Source organism: Mustelus asterias, chromosome 9 (assembly GCF_964213995.1).
Source record: "Mustelus asterias chromosome 9, sMusAst1.hap1.1, whole genome shotgun sequence".
NCBI lineage: Eukaryota > Metazoa > Chordata > Chondrichthyes > Carcharhiniformes > Triakidae > Mustelus > Mustelus asterias.
In genome coordinates, this window is record NC_135809.1 from 115,982,208 (window position 1) to 116,001,252 (window position 19,045).

Genomic DNA, 19,045 nt, shown 5'->3' on the forward strand with positions numbered 1-19,045 from the left:
TATCTCCCGACTCCTAAACTCAATCCCTCGATTAATGAAGGCTAGTACGCCGTACGCCTTCTTGACCGCATCCTCCACCTGCGAGGCCGATTTAAGAGTCCTATGGACCCGGACCCCAAGGTCCTTCTGATCCTCTACACTGCTAAGAATGGTACCCTTCATATTATACTGCTGCACTTCCTCATTGCGTCTTGGAAGTGCAGCAGAGAGGGAGAGATTCGCGAGAGGAGTGCTGCGGGTAAGCGCTGTTATTTTTAACTTACTTTTTCGCGGGTTTTTTCTTTAAAAATATCTAAACCCGGAAGTGGTCGCGCAGGGAGGTCTGGGAGAGAGAGATTTTTTTTTAAAAAAGTTACTCACCTCAGTGAATCGGCCTCATTGCGTCTTGGAAGTGCAGCAGAGAGGGAGAGATTCGCGAGAGGAGTGCTGCGGGTAAGCGCTGTTATTTTTAACTTACTTTTTCGCGGGTTTTTTCTTTAAAAATATCTAAACCCGGAAGTGGTCGCGCAGGGAGGTCTGGGAGAGAGAGATTTTTTTTTTCCCCAATAAATTGGAACAGAGAGGAATCCCGATACTCTACACTTGTAGAGTATCCCACCCTCCCTCCTCCTCTAACCTAAAAAAAAAGACCCAGTGAGAGCAGGGCTTTGGAGAAAACAGGAGGAGGAAAGGTAAGTTTAAAATTTTCATTCACTTTTTTTTCCCTGTGTGTTTAAAGGGGCAATTATGAGTGTGAGGCCAGTATGTTGTTCCCAATGTAGGATGTGGGAGGTCCTGGAGGCTCCTAGCCTCCCGGACGACCATATCTGTGCTGGGTGTGTTGAGCTGCGGTTCCTAAGGGACCATGTTAGGGAACTGGAATTGCAGCTCGAGGACCTTCGCCGGGTTAGGGATAGTGAGGAGGTCATTGACAGGAGCTATCGGCAGGTGGTCACACCGGGACCACGGGAGGAAGGTAACTGGGTAACAGTGAGGAAGGAGAAAACTCAGTTGATGGTGAGCACCCCGGTGGATGTGCCCCTTAATAATAAGTACTCCTGTCTGAGTACTACTGGGGTGGACAGCCCACCTGGGGGAAGCAGCGGTGGCAGTGTCTCTGGAGCTGAGCCTGGCCCAGTAGTGCAAAAGGGTAAGGAAAGGAGGGTAGTGCTAATTGGGGACTCTACGGTGAGTGGGTCAGATAGGCGTTTTTGCGGACAAAGACGGGACTCTCGGATGGTGGTTTGCCTCCCTGGTGCAGGGGTCCGGGATGTCTCTGGTCGAGTCCCAGAAATCCTGAAGGGGGAGGGAGAGGAGCCGAAGGTCGTGATGCATATAGGTACTGCTGACATAGGTAGGAAGAGGGAAGGGGTCATGAAAAGAGAATATAGGGAGTTAGGTAGACAGCTGAGAAAGAGGAATGCAAAGGTAGTAATCTCGGGATTGCTGCCTGTGCCGCGGGAGAGTGAGTTCAGGAATCGGTGGAGAATGAATGCGTGGCTGAGGGACTGGAGCAAGGGACAAGGATTTGGGTACTTGGATCATTGGGACGTCTTTTGGGGCAGGTGTGACCTGTTTAAAAAGACGGGTGGCACTTGAATCCCAGGGGGACCAATATCCTGGCGGGAAGGTTGGCTAAGGCTACTGGAGAGACTTTAAACTAGAAAGGTTGGGGGGAGGGAATCGAAATGAGGGGACTGAGAGCGAGGAGGTTAACTCGCAAATAGATAAGGAATGTAAACAGGGTAAGAGGGAGGTTAGACAAGTGATGGAGAAGGGAAGTGCTCAGGCTGAAGGTCTGAGATGTGTCTATTTTAATGCCAGGAGTGTAGTGAATAAAGTGGATGAGCTTAGAGCGTGGATTGCTGCTTCGAATTGTGATGTGGTGGCCATTACGGAGACTTGGATGTCTCAGGGACAGGACTGGGTGCTTCAGGTGCCGGGTTTTAGATGTTTCAGGAAGGACAGGGAGGGAGGCAAGAGAGGGGGGGGAGTGGCACTGTTGATCAGGGATAGTGTCACGGCTGTAGAGAAGGTGGACGCCGTGGAGGGATTGACGACGGAGTCTCTGTGGGTGGAGGTTAGGAACAGGAAGGGGTCGGTAACGTTGCTGGGTGTTTTCTATAGGCCGCCCAATAGTAACAGAGATGTTGAGGAGCAGATGGGGATCCTGGAGAGATGTAGGAATAACAGAGTTGTCGTGATGGGAGATTTTAATTTCCCAAACATAGATTGGAATATCCCTAGGGCTAGGGGTTTGGATGGAGAGGAGTTTGTTAGGTGTGTCCAGGAGAGTTTCCTGACACAGTATGTGGATAAGCCTACTAGAGGAGAGGCTGTACTTGATCTGGTGCTGGCTAATGAACCTGGACAGGTGGAGGATCTCTCGGTGGGTGAGCATCTTGGGGATAGCGATCATAATTCTATCTCCTTCATGATAGCATTGGAAAGAGATAGGATCAGGCAGGCTAGGAAAGTGTTTCTCTGGAGTAAAGGGAAATACAGTGTCATCAGGGAGGAAATTAGACGGGTAAATTGGAAGGAGGCATTCTTGGGGAAAAGTACCGAAGGAAAGTGGAGGATTTTCAAGGAATGTTTGTCTGGAGCTCTGCATGACAACGTTCCGATGAGACAGGGGGGTGTTGGTAGGGTACGGGAACCGTGGTGCACGAAGGTTGTGATGAACCTGGTGAATAAGAAAAGAGAGGCGTACAGAAGGTTCAGAGAGCTAGGAGGTGTTAAGGATTTAGAGGAGTATACGGGATGTAGGAAGGAGCTTAAGAAGGAAATTAGGAGAGCGAGAAGGGGTCATGAGAAGGCCTTGGCGGGTAAGATTAAGGAGAACCCCAAGGCTTTCTACAAATATGTCAAGAGTAAAAGGATGAGATGTGAAGGCATAGGACCCTTAAAAGGTGAAGGGGGAAAAGTTTGTGCGGAACCGTTAGAAATGGCGGAGCTGCTTAATGAATACTTTACCTCGGTATTCACGGTGGAAAGGGATCTGGGTGGTTGTACTGCTGGTTTGCGGTGGACAGAAAGGATCGAGCATGTGGACATAAAGAAAGAGGATGTGTTGGAACTATTGAATGGCATCAAGGTTGGTAAGTCGCCGGGACCGGATGGGATGTACCCCAGGTTACTGTGGGAGGCGAGGGAGGAGATTGCGGAGCCTTTGGCGATGATCTTTGCATCGTCGATGGAGACGGGAGAGGTTCCGGAGGATTGGAGGATTGCAGATGTGGTCCCTATATTCAAGAAAGGGAACAGGGACAGCCCGGGAAATTACCGACCAGTGAGTCTAACCTCAGTGGTTGGTAAGTTGATGGAGAGGATCCTGAGAGACAGGATTTATGATCATCTAGAGAAGTTTAGTATGATCAAAAGTAGTCAGCACGGCTTTGTCAAGGGCAGGTCGTGCCTTACGAGCCTGGTTGAGTTCTTTGAAAATGTGACCAAACACATTGACGAAGGAAGAGCGGTGGATGTGGTCTATATGGACTTCAGCAAGGCGTTCGATAAGGTCCCCCATGCAAGACTTCTTGAGAAAGTGAGAGGGCATGGGATCCAAGGGGCTGTTGCCTTGTGGATCCAGAACTGGCTTGCCTGCAGAAGGCAGAGAGTGGCTGTGGAGGGGTCTTTCTCTGCATGGCGGTCAGTGACCAGTGGAGTGCCCCAGGGATCTGTTCTGGGACCCTTGCTGTTTGTCATTTTCATAAATGACCTGGATGAGGAAGTGGAGGGATGGGTTGGTAAGTTTGCTGACGACACCAAGGTAGGTGGTGTTGTGGATAGTTTGGAGGGATGTCAGAAGTTGCAGCGAGACATAGATAGAATGCAAGACTGGGCGGAGAAGTGGCAGATGGACTTCAACCCGGATAAGTGTGTGGTGATCCATTTTGGCAGATCCAATGGGATGAAGCAGCAATATAATATGAAGGGTACCATTCTTAGCAGTGTAGAGGATCAGAAGGACCTTGGGGTCCGGGTCCATAGGACTCTTAAATCGGCCTCGCAGGTGGAGGATGCGGTCAAGAAGGCGTACGGCGTACTAGCCTTCATTAATCGAGGGATTGAGTTTAGGAGTCGGGAGATAATGCTGCAGCTTTATAGGACCCTGGTTAGACCCCACTTGGAGTACTGCGCGCAGTTCTGGTCACCTCATTACAGGAAAGATGTTGAAGCCATTGAAAGGGTGCAGAGGAGATTTACAAGGATGTTGCCTGGATTGGGGGGCATGCCTTATGAGGATAGGTTGAGGGAGCTTGGTCTCTTCTCCCTGGAGAGACGAAGGATGAGAGGTGACCTGATAGAGGTTTACAAGATGTTGAGAGGTCTGGATAGGGTAGACTCTCAGAGGCTATTTCCAAGGGCTGAAATGGTTGCTACGAGAGGACACAGGTTTAAGGTGCTGGGGTGTAGGTACAGAGGAGATGTCAGGGGTAAGTTTTTCACTCAGAGGGTGGTGGGTGAGTGGAATCGGCTGACGTCGGTGGTGGTGGAGGCAAACTCGTTGGGGTCTTTTAAGAGACTTCTGGATGAGTACATGGGATTTAATGGGATTGAGGGCTATAGATAGGCCTAGAGGTGGGGATGTGATCGGCGCAACCTGTGGGCCAAAGGGCCTGTTTGTGCTGTGGCTTTCTATGTTCTATGTTCTATGCTTCATCCCATTGGATCTGCCAAAATGGATCACCACACACTTATCCGGGTTGAAGTCCATCTGCCACTTCTCCGCCCAGTCTTGCATTCTATCTATGTCTCGCTGCAACTTCTGACATCCCTCCAAACTATCCACAACACCACCTACCTTGGTGTCGTCAGCAAACTTTCCAACCCATCCCTCCACTTCCTCATCCAGGTCATTTATGAAAATGACAAACAGCAAGGGTCCCAGAACAGATCCCTGGGGCACTCCACTGGTCACTGACCTCCATGCAGAGAAAGACCCCTCCACAGCCACTCTCTGCCTTCTGCAGGCAAGCCAGTTCTGGATCCACAAGGCAACAGCCCCTTGGATCCCATGCCCTCTCACTTTCTCAAGAAGTCTTGCATGGGGGACCTTATCGAACGCCTTGCTGAAGTCCATATAGACCACATCCACCGCTCTTCCTTCGTCAATGTGTTTGGTCACATTTTCAAAGAACTCAACCAGGCTCGTAAGGCACGACCTGCCCTTGACAAAGCCGTGCTGACTACTTTTGATCATACTAAACTTCTCTAGATGATCATAAATCCTGTCTCTCAGGATCCTCTCCATCAACTTACCAACCACTGAGGTTAGACTCACTGGTCGGTAATTTCCCGGGCTGTCCCTGTTCCCTTTCTTGAATATAGGGACCACATCTGCAATCCTCCAATCCTCCGGAACCTCTCCCGTCTCCATCGACGATGCAAAGATCATCGCCAAAGGCTCCGCAATCTCCTCCCTCGCCTCCCACAGTAACCTGGGGTACATCCCATCCGGTCCCGGCGACTTACCAACCTTGATGCCATTCAATAGTTCCAACACATCCTCTTTCTTTATGTCCACATGCTCGATCCTTTCTGTCCACCGCAAACCAGCAGTACAACCACCCAGATCCCTTTCCACCGTGAATACCGAGGTAAAGTATTCATTAAGCAGCTCCGCCATTTCTAACGGTTCCGCACAAACTTTTCCCCCTTCACCTTTTAAGGGTCCTATGCCTTCACATCTCATCCTTTTACTCTTGACATATTTGTAGAAAGCCTTGGGATTCTCCTTAATCTTACCCGCCAAGGCCTTCTCATGACCCCTTCTCGCTCTCCTAATTTCCTTCTTAAGCTCCTTCCTACATCCCGTATACTCCTCTAAATCCTTAACACCTCCTAGCTCTCTGAACCTTCTGTACGCCTCTCTTTTCTTATTCACCAGGTTCATCACAACCTTCGTGCACCACGGTTCCCGTACCCTACCAACACCCCCCTGTCTCATCGGAACGTTGTCATGCAGAGCTCCAGACAAACATTCCTTGAAAATCCTCCACTTTCCTTCGGTACTTTTCCCCAAGAATGCCTCCTTCCAATTTACCCGTCTAATTTCCTCCCTGATGACACTGTATTTCCCTTTACTCCAGAGAAACACTTTCCTAGCCTGCCTGATCCTATCTCTTTCCAATGCTATCGTGAAGGAGATAGAATTATGATCGCTATCCCCAAGATGCTCACCCACCGAGAGATCCTCCACCTGTCCAGGTTCATTAGCCAGCACCAGATCAAGTACAGCCTCTCCTCTAGTAGGCTTATCCACATACTGTGTCAGGAAACTCTCCTGGACACACCTAACAAACTCCTCTCCATCCAAACCCCTAGCCCTAGGGATATTCCAATCTATGTTTGGGAAATTAAAATCTCCCATCACGACAACTCTGTTATTCCTACATCTCTCCAGGATCTGTTTCCCCATCTGCTCCTCAACATCTCTGTTACTATTGGGCGGCCTATAGAAAACACCCAGCAACGTTACCGACCCCTTCCTGTTCCTAACCTCCACCCACAGAGACTCCGTAGTCAATCCCTCCACGGCGTCCACCTTCTCTACAGCCGTGACACTATCCCTGATCAACAGTGCCACTCCCCCCCTCTCTTGCCTCCCTCCCTGTCCTTCCTGAAACATCTAAAACCCGGCACCTGAAGCACCCAGTCCTGTCCCTGAGACATCCAAGTCTCCGTAATGGCCACCACATCACAATTCGAAGCAGCAATCCACGCTCTAAGCTCATCCACTTTATTCACTACACTCCTGGCATTAAAATAGACACATCTCAGACCTTCAGCCTGAGCACTTCCCTTCTCCATCACTCGTCTAACCTCCCTCTTACCCTGTCTACATTCCTTATCTATTTGCGAGCTAACCTCCTCGCTCTCAGTCCCCTCATTTCAATTCCCGGACCCCTGCACCAGGGAGGCAAACCACCATCCAAGAGTCCAATATTCCAATTTACTATTATTTCTTCCAAAGTGGATAACCTCACATTTGCTAACGTTATATTCCATCTGCCAGATCCTCGCCCACTCGCTCAGCCTATCCAAATCTCTCTGCAGACTTTCCGCGTCCTCCACGCAATTCGCTTTCCCACTCACCTTCGTGTCATCAGCAAACTTGAATACCCTAGATTCAGTCCCCTCCTCCAGATCATCTATGTAAATGGTAAACAATTGAGGCCCCAACACCGATCCCTGCGGCACGCCACTGGTCACCAACTGCCAACCAGAAAAGCACCCATTTATCCCAACTCTCTGCTTCCTGTTAGATAGCCAATCCCCAATCCACGCCAACACCTTACCCCTAACTCCGTGTACCATTTACACCTCCTCTCTACCCATCTTTTATTTCTTTACTTATCCCAATATCCTCCACTTTTAGCCTTGCACCATCAAGCCTTATATCATTTATTCTCTCTTTTTGCTCATTCCCACTTCCCCCACATTCCCCATCTCTGTCATTGTTTAAAACCTGTAATAATTTTGACATTTTCTGTGTTCTGATGGATGAAGCCCAATCCATCACGCAAACCAGCCTCCCATCCATTGGCTGTCTACACTTCCCACTGCCTTGGAAAAGCAGCCAGCATAATTAAGGACCCCACGCACCACGGACATTCTCTCTTTCACCTTCTTCCGATGGGAAGAAGATACAAAAGTCTGAGGTCACGTACCAACTGACTCTAGAACAGCTTCTTCCCTGCTGCTTTCAGACGTTTGAATTGATCTACCTTATATTAAGGTGATCTTTCTTTAAAATATGACTGTAACATTACATCCTGCACCCTCTCCTTTCTTCTCTATGTACAGTGTGCTTTGTCTGTATAGCGCATAAGAAACAAAACTTTTCACTGTATACTAATACAGGTGACAATAATAATTCAAATCAAACCACACACTGTGCTTCTTTCTATCTCACACAATTTGAGATATCTCAGAGAAACATATGGAGATTAAATGCTGATATTTCTTTACCCGACGACAGGAAGATTCACAGCTTATCATTAAGAATTTCCTGCTCCAACTTGCACTTCTGCTACGCTTCACGCGGAAGTTACAGTAGCAGAGGGGGATTAGCTCCAAGGAAATTCCTAGCCCCTGCCTTTGCAGGCCATTAATTTTCATTTATCACACTTTGAGGAGACCAGAATATGTCAGTATGCTCAGCATTCATTCACCGAATTTAGCAATCATTCATTGAAGAGGCAACGGCACCAGAAACAAAGTTTGGAATTTGTATAGTGCCTTTCACAACCACAGGACCCAAAGCATTTTCCAGCCTCATCTGATAGACAGTGATTGCACCAAATTAGGGAGGTGATGGCCTAGTGGTATTATCGCGAGACTATTAATCCAGAAACTCAGCTAATGCTCTGGGGACCCAGGTTCGAATCCCGCCATGGCAGATGGTGGAATTTGAATTCAACAAAAAATATCTGGAATTAAGAATCTACTGACGACCATGAAACCATTGTTGGAAAAACCCATCTGGCTCACTAATGTCCTTTAGGGAAGGAAATCTGCCATCCTTACCTGGTCTGGTCTACATGTGACTCCAGAGCTACAGCAATGTGGTTGACTCTGAACTGCCCTCAGGCAACTAGGGATGGGCAATAAATGCTGGCCAGCCAGTGACACCCATGTCCCTCAAAATGAATTTTTTTAAAAATTCATCAATGGGCATAAGGCCATCACTTGCAGCCTTGAAAAGTGCCCAGTCTACCTCAGATTAGGTATCCCAGACATTTGGACAACAGGTAAAGCTCGCTGCTTCATGCTGCTACTATGCAGTCGCAACATGAGTGGTTTTCACCAGAGGATGTTGCCGTCAAGCCAAAAGATGTTCTGCCTATCATACAAATGTGGTATACGAACTTCAGTGTCAATGTGATGCCAGGTATGTAGGCCTTTCATTCCAAAGACTGGCAGATCACATCTGCTGTTTGCAATAGGCAAGGTATAGATTGTACTCAACCAGCCCATTCTTGCAAAACTCAAAACACGGTGTCCAACATTAGATGGGATTTCACAATTGGACAACATTTGTCTTCAGCTCTGACGAAGAGTCATCCAGACTCCAAACGTTGGCTCTATGCTCTCTCCACAGATGCTGTCAGACCTGCTGAGATATTCCAGCATTTTCTGTTTTGGTTTCAGATTCCAACATCTGTAGTATTTTGCCTTGATTTTGCTAAATAATCCTCAATGCACTAAGAGTTACACTAACAATTAATTTAAGATTGTTTGTTGGGCTCTCAGTGTGGCACATTTGCATGTATGGAAGCTAAATATATCAGTACATAGGGCCCCATTCTTTGCAGACAGAAAGAACTGTACACACATTGCGCCTCTTTTGGCTATACAAATTAAGTGACAGTCATTTACTGATCCATTTCTCAGGGAAATGTGATGACCAATCAGAGTCATGCTGCCTAGTTTAAAATTTCAAACAATACTTGGCAGTTAGCTGTCAGTCGCCAAGAACTGGTGCATTCCCCATGGTAATGCCTCTACCAATCGGGTCAATTTGTCAACCAATCAGCAGTCTCTGCACATACAGTATAAATTTGGTGTTTCTGTTGCATTTGTATTCTTGCAAAATGTCCTGTTGAGTACAAGTAGAAAAGCTTTGACAAAAAAGTTCTGAGCCACTAAATAACTAGGAATTGAAATATGAGAATCCTGGGCTTCAAGCTCTTACCATGGTTATTAACTGGCCTTCAGACCGTGGGTTGGACATTTGAGGTATATGTGAGTTTGCAACACTATTATTATGGTGAATAAGATATTCTTACCGCATTCATTACAAGGTTTTCACATCACTATACAGCCCATATCTGTAGATAAGTGTCTGAAGTGTGTTGGCAGCCATTTACACTGTTAATTAATTTAAGGTGCTCTCAATGATTTCTCTCCCATGTCACAGATGTGGATAATTAATGGTCGTTGCAGGCTGTGTTCCAAATTTGTCTTCAAATATTTATCCGTATTTGGAAAGGTAAACACTATCTTCCAGAAAGAAGCAGTATTCCTTTACTGTCAGGGCTTAAAAAGGAAATGCTTTTGTTTTTAATACAGTTATGTTGATATTTGGCACCCCCACACAAGATGAATTGATAACTGGAGAGGTCAAAATCGAATTGCAGGTAGAAGCTGATGCAGTTAACTATCAGTCGCCAACAACTGGTACATTCCCCATGGTAATGCCTCTACCAATCAGAGTTATTGTGGTAATGTTTAGGTACCAATATTTATATGATGTTCACAGTAAACATTAGTAAGGCTGGTTGGGAAGCTTGGAACACCCAGCTTGCCCTGTGTCCGTACTTTTTAAATTTATTCAATCATGAGATGCGTCACTAATTGCCCTTGAGAAGGTGGCGGTGAGCCACCTTCTTGAAACGCTGCAGTCCATGTGTTGTAGGTGCACCCACAGTGCTGTTCGGGAGGGAGTTCCAGTGACAGTGAAATCCATGAGAGATGGAGGTGTACAAATGGATTTTATAATTGTGACTATGGGGCAAATTTTATCGTCCCGCCCGACACAGGAATTGGAGCGGGCGAGGGGGCAGACCATGGAAAGATCCGTTGACCTTGGGCGGGATTTTCCGGTTTTGGGGCAAGCGCAGCCGGAAAATCCCACGCTATGTGGATGTGCTCCTTCAACAGCACCTTCCAAATCTGCAACTTCTACCAATCCAGAAGGACAGGGGTATATATCCAAGTCAGCACGGTGAGCGGTTTGGAGGGGAAATTGCAGGTGGTGCTGTCCCCATGTACCTCCTGTCTTTGTTCTTCTGGATGGTAGAGGTCGCAGGTTGGGAAGATGATGTTGAAGAGGCACATCCACATAACCACAGTTATAAAATCCATTTGTACACCTCCATCTATCACACATTTCATTGCTGATTCACCTCATGGCCTCCAACTTGCTCTACAACCAAAAACCTTTGGGCTTCTGTTTCGACTCAATGCGTTGTCAAACCTGGCTAAATCTTCTAATGTAATTTTTCTGGGCAGCAAAAACAGGAAAGAAGGGTTTTAATTCAATAAATGATGTAAATCTTTTTATTTCTAAAATAAACCAGCAGGACTAAGCGCTGACAGCGAATGATTGATCTGAAACATTTTGGTGCTTTGATTAAATAGGAATGTTTCACAAGTGCAGTCTAACTGAGAAGCTGCACAGCAAACTGGAGTTCATTTTGAATAGACTGCAACAACAACAACAACAAATTGCATTTCTGTAACATCTCTGACATAGTGAAAATGTCCCAAGATGCTTCACGGGAACATTACAAGAACAAAATGCAGCTCGCAACCACTCAGGAATCCCGACGCTCCAGGACAAAGCAGCGTGCTTGATCAACACCCATCCACCACCTTGAACATTCACTCCCTCCATCACCGGTGGCACAGTGGCCGGACTGTGTACCAAATACAAGATAGACTGCAATGGCTCACCAAGCATCATTCAACAGCACCTTCTAAATATGCGACCTCTTACACATGTCTCTCACCAACTTTTACAGATGCACCATAGAAAGCATCCTTTCCGGATGTATCACAGCTAGGGATGGCTCCAGCTCTGAACACGACCGCAAGAACAAAGCCCATTCCATCACTCAAACCAGCCTCCCATCCATTGACTCTGTCTATGCTTCCTGCTGCTTCAGAAAAACAGCCAGGACCCCACACACCCTGGACATACTCTCTTCCACCTTCCTCCATCAAGAAAAAGATACAAAACTCTGAGGTCATGTACCAACCGACTCAAGACCTGCTTCTTCCCTGCTGCCATCAGATTTTGAACTTTATATTAAGTTGATCTTTCTCTACACCCTAGCTATTACTGTAACATTAAATTCTGCACCCTCTCCTTTCCTTCTCTATGATTGTTTTTTATTCATTCGTGGGACATGGGAGTCGCCGGCTGAGCAGCAGTTATTGCCTATCCCTAGTTGCCTGAGGTTAACTGAGAGTCAAACACATTGCTGTGGCTCTGGAGTCACAAGTAGGCCAGACCAGGTAAGGACGGCAGAGTTCCTTCCCGAAAGGACATTAGTGAACCAGGTTGGTTTTTCCCACAATTGGCATTGGTTTCATGGATATCAGTAGATTCTTAAATCCAGATATTTTTTATTGAATTCAAATTCTACCCTCTGCCATGGCGAAATTTGAATCCGTGTCCCCAGAACATTAGTTGAGTTTCTGGATTAATAGTCCAGCGATAATACTACCAGGCCATCGCTTTCCCTTGGTATGTTTTGTCTGTATAGCATGCAAGAAACTATACTTTTTACTGTATACTAATACATGTGACAATAATAAATCAAATCAAATCAAATGGAAGGATAAGGACAGCAGATGCATGGGCGCATCACCATCTGCAAGTTCCCCCTCCAAGCCACGCACCATCCTGACTTGGAACTACCTCGCCATTTCTTCTGGGTGTACCTTAACCACATGGACAGCAGTGGTTCAAAGAGGGAACTCACCACCCCCTTCTCAAGGGGAATGGGCAATACATGCTGGTCTTGCCAGCGACGCCAACATGGAAACTAATCAAAAGAAGGAACAACTCGTATTCCACCAAGCTGTCAACATAACCCTTCAATGGAGAGGTGGATATATATTTAAAAAGGAAAATATGCAGAGTTATAGAAAGTGGAACTAATTGGACAACTCTTTAAAAGTGTTGGCACAAGAACAATGGGCCAAATGGCCTCTTACTGTGCTATGCAATTCTATGATCTGACCAGCCACAAGCAAAGCGTGGAGAGGATTGGCTGATCTTGGTGTAAAGAAGATTAATCTGCAAACAAAGTGCAACAGTAGAAGCAAATGACATCCCCACATGCTGAAATGAAGGACAATAAGGGTAAAGCATTGAGCAACATAAAGAACTGAAGGACTTCTGTTCTCATTTCACAATGTGTGGCACAGTACCAGATGGTACACGTGCCAGTGACAGAGATTTGAGCTGAAGGCAGCTCGGTTGGTGCCTCTTGGTTCTTTTGGCAGGGAACTGAGTGCTGGCTGAATGGGAACAGAAGGATTGGATTTGGAGGTACACAGCTTTCAGGCATGAGTTCCAGAAAAGATGCAAAAGGACCTCCAAACATCCCCATACAGACTTCTATCTCCTCACCTCGGAATGAGGCTACATCCATGGTATCTTCAGCATTTTTTAAATAACATTTTGCTTCCCTGTAGGTACCAGCCTCTAAGTCAGAATGTGGTGGGTTTGAGTCAACTTTGGAAACTTGACCACATAATCTAGGCTGAGACTCTCAGTGAGGCACTGCGGAAGTATTGCACTGTCAAAGACCCTCAGATGTTAAACCAAGTGTGCCCTGGCAGGTGGACGTAGTAGACTCTGGGGCACTACTGCAAAAAGCAGGGCGAGTTCTTCCTATTGTCCCATCCACAGCTAACATAGAATCCCGACAGTGCAGAAGGAGGCCATTCAGCCCATCGCATCTGCATCGACCACAATCCCACCCAGCCCCTATCCTCGTAGCCCCACTTATTTACCCTGCTAGTCCCCCTGACACTAAGCATCAATTTGGCATGGCCAATCAACCTAACTCGCACATCTTTGTACTGTGGGAGGAAACCGGAGCACCCGGAGGAAACCCACGCAGACACAGGGAGAATGTGCAAACTCCACATAGACAGTGACCCAAGCCGGGAATCAAACCTGGGTCCCTGGTGCTGTGAAGCAGCGGTGCTAACCACTGTGCCACCGTGCTGCCCTAACATCACTGAAAACATCTGGGCAGCATCACTTTGCAGCTTGTGGGAGGTTGGTGTTCACGAATTAACTGCTGTATTTCTGATATTACAGCAGTAACTACACTTCAACAGAGTACTGTAAAAAGGTTTGGGATGCCCTGAGGTCATGATGGGTGTTACATAAATGCAAGTCTTTTGTTCTTTCAACCAAATGAATCATACAAACCTTCTTCGCAAGAGGACACGGTGCCTAAAGTATTTTTGACGTAGATATCTATTCCACTGGGAGTTAACATTCAGTCAAGCAATATGAGCATTCTGGAGTTCGTAGCAGACACACTGGCGTGAATGTATTTACCCTCTGTATGTGATGGATATTGAAAGTGTAAAGCTAAGCGACCGTCATGTTTAACAGAAGCAGAACTTAGAAACCACCTCCGCTAATTGTTAGCAATTGCACCCACAATCTTGTCACTTTAACTAGGTGCAAGCAGCAGATTGGAACTGCTCAAATACAAAAAAAAGGAAGGGCTTGCATTTTTATAGCACCTTTCACATTGCTTCAAAGCACTTTGCAGCCAATGAAGTATGAGGGTGTTTTCCATGGTGTCCTGACCCATATTAATCCCTCAAACAAATCCCAAAAACAGATGATCTGATCATTAACACATTTCTGTTGGTGAGAGCCTTCTCTGCGCAAAGGTATTAGAAAGGCGATGGCCGAGTGGTATTCTCGCTAGACTATTGATCTAGGAAACTCAGCTAATGTTCTGGGGACCTGGGTTCGAATCCCACCACGACAGATGGTGGAATTTGAATTCAATAAAAAATATCTGGAATTTTGAGTTTACTGATGACCGTGAAACCATTGTCGAAAAAACCCATCTGGTTCACGAATATACTTTCGGGAAGGAAATCTGCCATCTTTACCTGGTCTGGCCTACATGTGACTCCAGAGCTACAGCAATGTGGTTAACTCTCAACTGCTCTCTGAAACAGCCCAGCAAGCCATTAGGTTGGAGGGGTCTGGGCTGATCATCGAGGGGTGGGAGTGGGGTCAGGGCTGGTTATCATGGGTGCAGATTGGGGCTGGCCCGGTGGGGGTTAGGCCACGATCGGGGAGGGGGGGGGCAAGAAGGCTGGTGATGGGGGAAGGCCAGTGTACATGCGCTAATCTTCGCACTGACAGATCGGCGCATGCGCAGTGGCCTGCTGAGCGCTAAGCTGTCTGCCTCTTGGGCATAATGAGACCCTGCCCACCACCTTTCAACATGAATCACTCTGAGGTACTCTGCATTGCAGTGTCAGAGATTCGTTCAGGTAAGCACGCCTAAAAAACGGATGGGAAATTCTCCCGTTCGCCCACTCGTTGGACACTTAGTTTTGTTTTGTGAGAATCCTGGCCATTCGAAGCATCGCCCATGAGGAAGGGTGTGAAGTATTAGAGATGGCGCAGAAAGGATAAATAAGAATTGGCATGAGAGACTTCAGTTAGATGGATGAATTTGAGAAGCTGGGGCTGTTCTATTTAGAGAAGAGAAGGTCGACAGGTGATTTGATCGAGGTGCTTAAAATCACGAGAAGTCCAGAGAGAGTAATAGAGAGTGAGAAACTGTTCCCATTGGCAGGAAGGGTGAAGAACCCACAGACACAGATTGAAAAATCATCATCAAAGGAATCAAAAGTGACATGAGGAAAAGTTTTGTAAGCAGTGAGTGGTTAAGATCTGGGGGGCACTGCCTGAGATGGTGATGGAGACAAATTCAATCATGATTTTCAAAAGGTAATTAGATAATTACATGGTAAAATTTCCAGGCAAACTAGTAGAGGGAAGGGAAATTGCTCTTGCAGAGATCCAACATGGACTTGTACGTTAAATGTGTGTGTGAAGTTTACACATTCTCTCCGTGTCTGTGTGGGTTTCCTCCGGGTGCTCCGGTTTCCTCCCACACTCCAAAGATGTGCAGGTTAGGTTGATTGGCTAATTGACCCAAGCGTCAGGGGGATTAGCAGGGTAAATATGTGGGGTTACGGGGATAAGGCCTGGGTGGGATTGTGGTCGGTGCAGACTCGATGGGCCGAATGGCCTCCTTCTGCACTGTAGGGATTCCACGTTTCTATGGATTCTATGAAATGGCCTCTTTTTGTGCTATAACCATTCCATGATACAATGAAAGGAGAGCTCTTCAAACAAATAGGTCTAAATAGATTCTCTGCAAGCTCTCTGAATGGCAGAACTGGCTCAAGGGGCTAATTGGCCTATTTCTAATTCCTATGCAGTCAACCCATAATTATCACACACTCTAATGCTCTGTTTCAGAGTTTGATGCCTCGATGAAATGGAATACATCCTAGCATCCAACTTCCCTCTTTGTTTTTATGTTTTATACTCATTTTAATTTTCCCAGTTCGACTCTGATGACCTGGATTAGGTCATCAGAGTAGGATTGGGAAAATTAAAATGGGGGATCCATGTTCCGTCGTCATTTCACACAATCACATTGTTCTATGTCTATATCCCTGGTTTTAGTTGCAACTACCTGGCAAGGGCCAATAGGCTACTCCTGCTGCTACACCCTATGTTCCCAGAAGCATGCAACAGGTAGGCAGTGGCATAGGGATATTGTCAGTGGACTAGTAATCCAAAGACCCAGTGCAATGCCCTGGGGACCCGGGTTTGAATCCCACCTTGGCAGATGGCAATATTTGAATCCAATAAAAATCTGCAATCAAAAGTCTAACATCACCATGAAACTATTGCCAATTTTTATCAAAACCCATCTGGCTCATTATCACCCTTTAGGGAAGGAAATCTGCCGTCCTTACCTGGCCTGACCTACGTGTGACTCCAGATCCACAGCAATGTGGTTGACTCTTAAATACCCTCTGAAATCACAGAATCACAAACTACTACTGTGCAGAAGAGGCCCTTCAGTCCATCAAGTCTGTACCGACATATGAAAGGTCCTGACCTGCACACCTAATCCCACTTACCAGCACTTGGCCCATAGCCTTGAATGTTATGATGTGCCAAGTACTCATCCAGGTACTTTTTAATGGATGTGAGGCATCCCGCCTCCACCACCCTTTGAAAAACCGCATTCCAGACCGTCACCACCCTCTGGGTAAAAACGTTTCTCCTCAAATCCCCCCTAAACCTCCCACCCCTCACGTTTGACTTGCGTCCCCTCTTAACTGACCCTTCAACTAAGAGGAACAGCTCTATCCACCCTGTCCATGCCCCTCATAACCTTGAACACCTCAATCAGGTCGCCCCTCAGTCTTCTCTGCTCCTATTAGGAATGGGCAACAAATGTTGGCCCAGCCAGCGATGCCCATATCCAATGAATAAAAAAAAGGAGAGTGCCCTCCACTGAGACATCACCAACTCTAGGTGGCAGCCTTTGCTTCAGTTGAAAAAATGAAATGCAAGATAGTCATTTGTTCTGCATCCTTCTGCTGTGGAGCTAAAACTTTACACGCAGCTGTGCTTGCCTTCCACCTGAGATTTTTATAAATAGCTCTGATTATCTGGAATTTTTTTTGTGGACCATGTTTCACTGGGGAGTACCTGAGTACTGACCACAGCGGGATAGATCAGCGCTAATACAGCGGCATCTCTGTATACACCTGACAGTAGTGCAGCCTGAAGTTTCCAAATCTGCTTATACCCATTCCTGGAGATTTCATCACATGACCTCCTGCCTGTAAAGACCCTGCCCATGTGCTCTTGTAGCTATGTCCCCGTGTTCGAGTCTCTTCCACCGGTGAAAACATCTCACCATCTACCCTGTCAAGCCCCCTCAGGATCTTGTATGTTTGAATAAGGTCACCCCTCACTCTTCCAAACTCCAAGGAGTTTAAATGATTTGGAGGAAACTGTAACTGGTTTGATTAGTAAGTTTTCAGACAAAACAAAAGTTGGTACATTTGCAGATAGTGATGAGGACCATCAGAGGATACAGCAGGATATAGATCGGTTGGAGACTTGGGCGGAGAGATGGCAGATGGAATTTAATCAGGACAAATGTGAGGTAATGCATTTGGGAAGGTCTAATAAAGATAGGAAATATATAGTAAATGGCAAAACCCTTAAGAATATTGATTGGCAGAGGGATCTGGGTGTACAGGTACACAGGTTACTGAAAGTGGCTACGCAGGTGGAGAAGGTAATCAAGAAGACATATGGAATGCGTGCCTTCATCGGCCGGGGCATTGAGTTTAAAAATTGACAAGTCGTGTTGCAGCTTTATAGAACCTTAGTTAGGCCGCACTTGGAATATAGTGTTCAATTCTGGTCGCCACACTACCAGAAGGATGTGGAGGCTTTGGAGAGGATACAGAAAAGATTTACCAGGATGTTGCCTGGTATGGAGGGTATTAGCTATGAGGAGAGGTTGGAGAAACTTGGTTTGTTCTCACTGGAACGACTGAGGTTAAGGGGTGACCTGATAGAAGTCTACAAGATTATGAGGAGCATGCACAGAGTGGATAGTCAGAAGCTTTTTCCCAGAGTGGAAGAGTCAATTACTAGGGGGCATAGGTTTAAGGTGTGAGGGGCAAGGTTTAAGGGAGATGTACGAGGTAAGCTTTTTACACAGAGGATGGTGGGTGCCTGGAACTCGCTGCTGGGGGAGGTTTGTGGAAGCAGATACGATAGTGACTTTTAAGAGGCATCTGAACAAATACATGAATAGGATGGGGATAGAGGGATATGGTCCCTGGAAGGGTCGAGGGTTTTATTCAGTCGGGCAGCATGGTCAGTACAGGTTTGGAGAGCCGAAGGGCTTGTTCCTGTGCTGTAATTTTCCTTGTTCGTTGTTCTTTCGTTGAGTACATTAATACAGATTAATTCCTGATGATATCACTGGACCTGACGTGCATTTTTGAAGTACGACCTCCTTTCTGTGTGTTCTGCTGTTCTCCAGTTTGTGGGCGGCTCGGTGGCACAATGGTTACCACTGCTGCCTCACAGCTCCAGGGGCCCGGGTTCGATTCCCGGTTTGGGTCGCTGCCTGTGTGGAGATTGCACATTCTCCTCTGTGTGTCTGTGTGGGTTTCCTCCGGGTGCTCCAGTTTCCTCCCACAGTCCAAAGATGAGTGGGTTAGGTGGATTGGCCGTGCTAAATTGCCCCTTTGTGTCCTGGGATGCATAGATTAGAGGGATTAGCGGGGCAAATATGTGGGTTTAAAGGGATAGGGCCTGGGTGGGATTGTTGTCAGTTCAGATTCGATGGGCTGAATGGCCTCGTTCTGCACTGCAGGGTTTCTATGATTCTATGAAAGGGTAGACTACTACAGAGGCATGACAGAGAGGAAGTGGGAG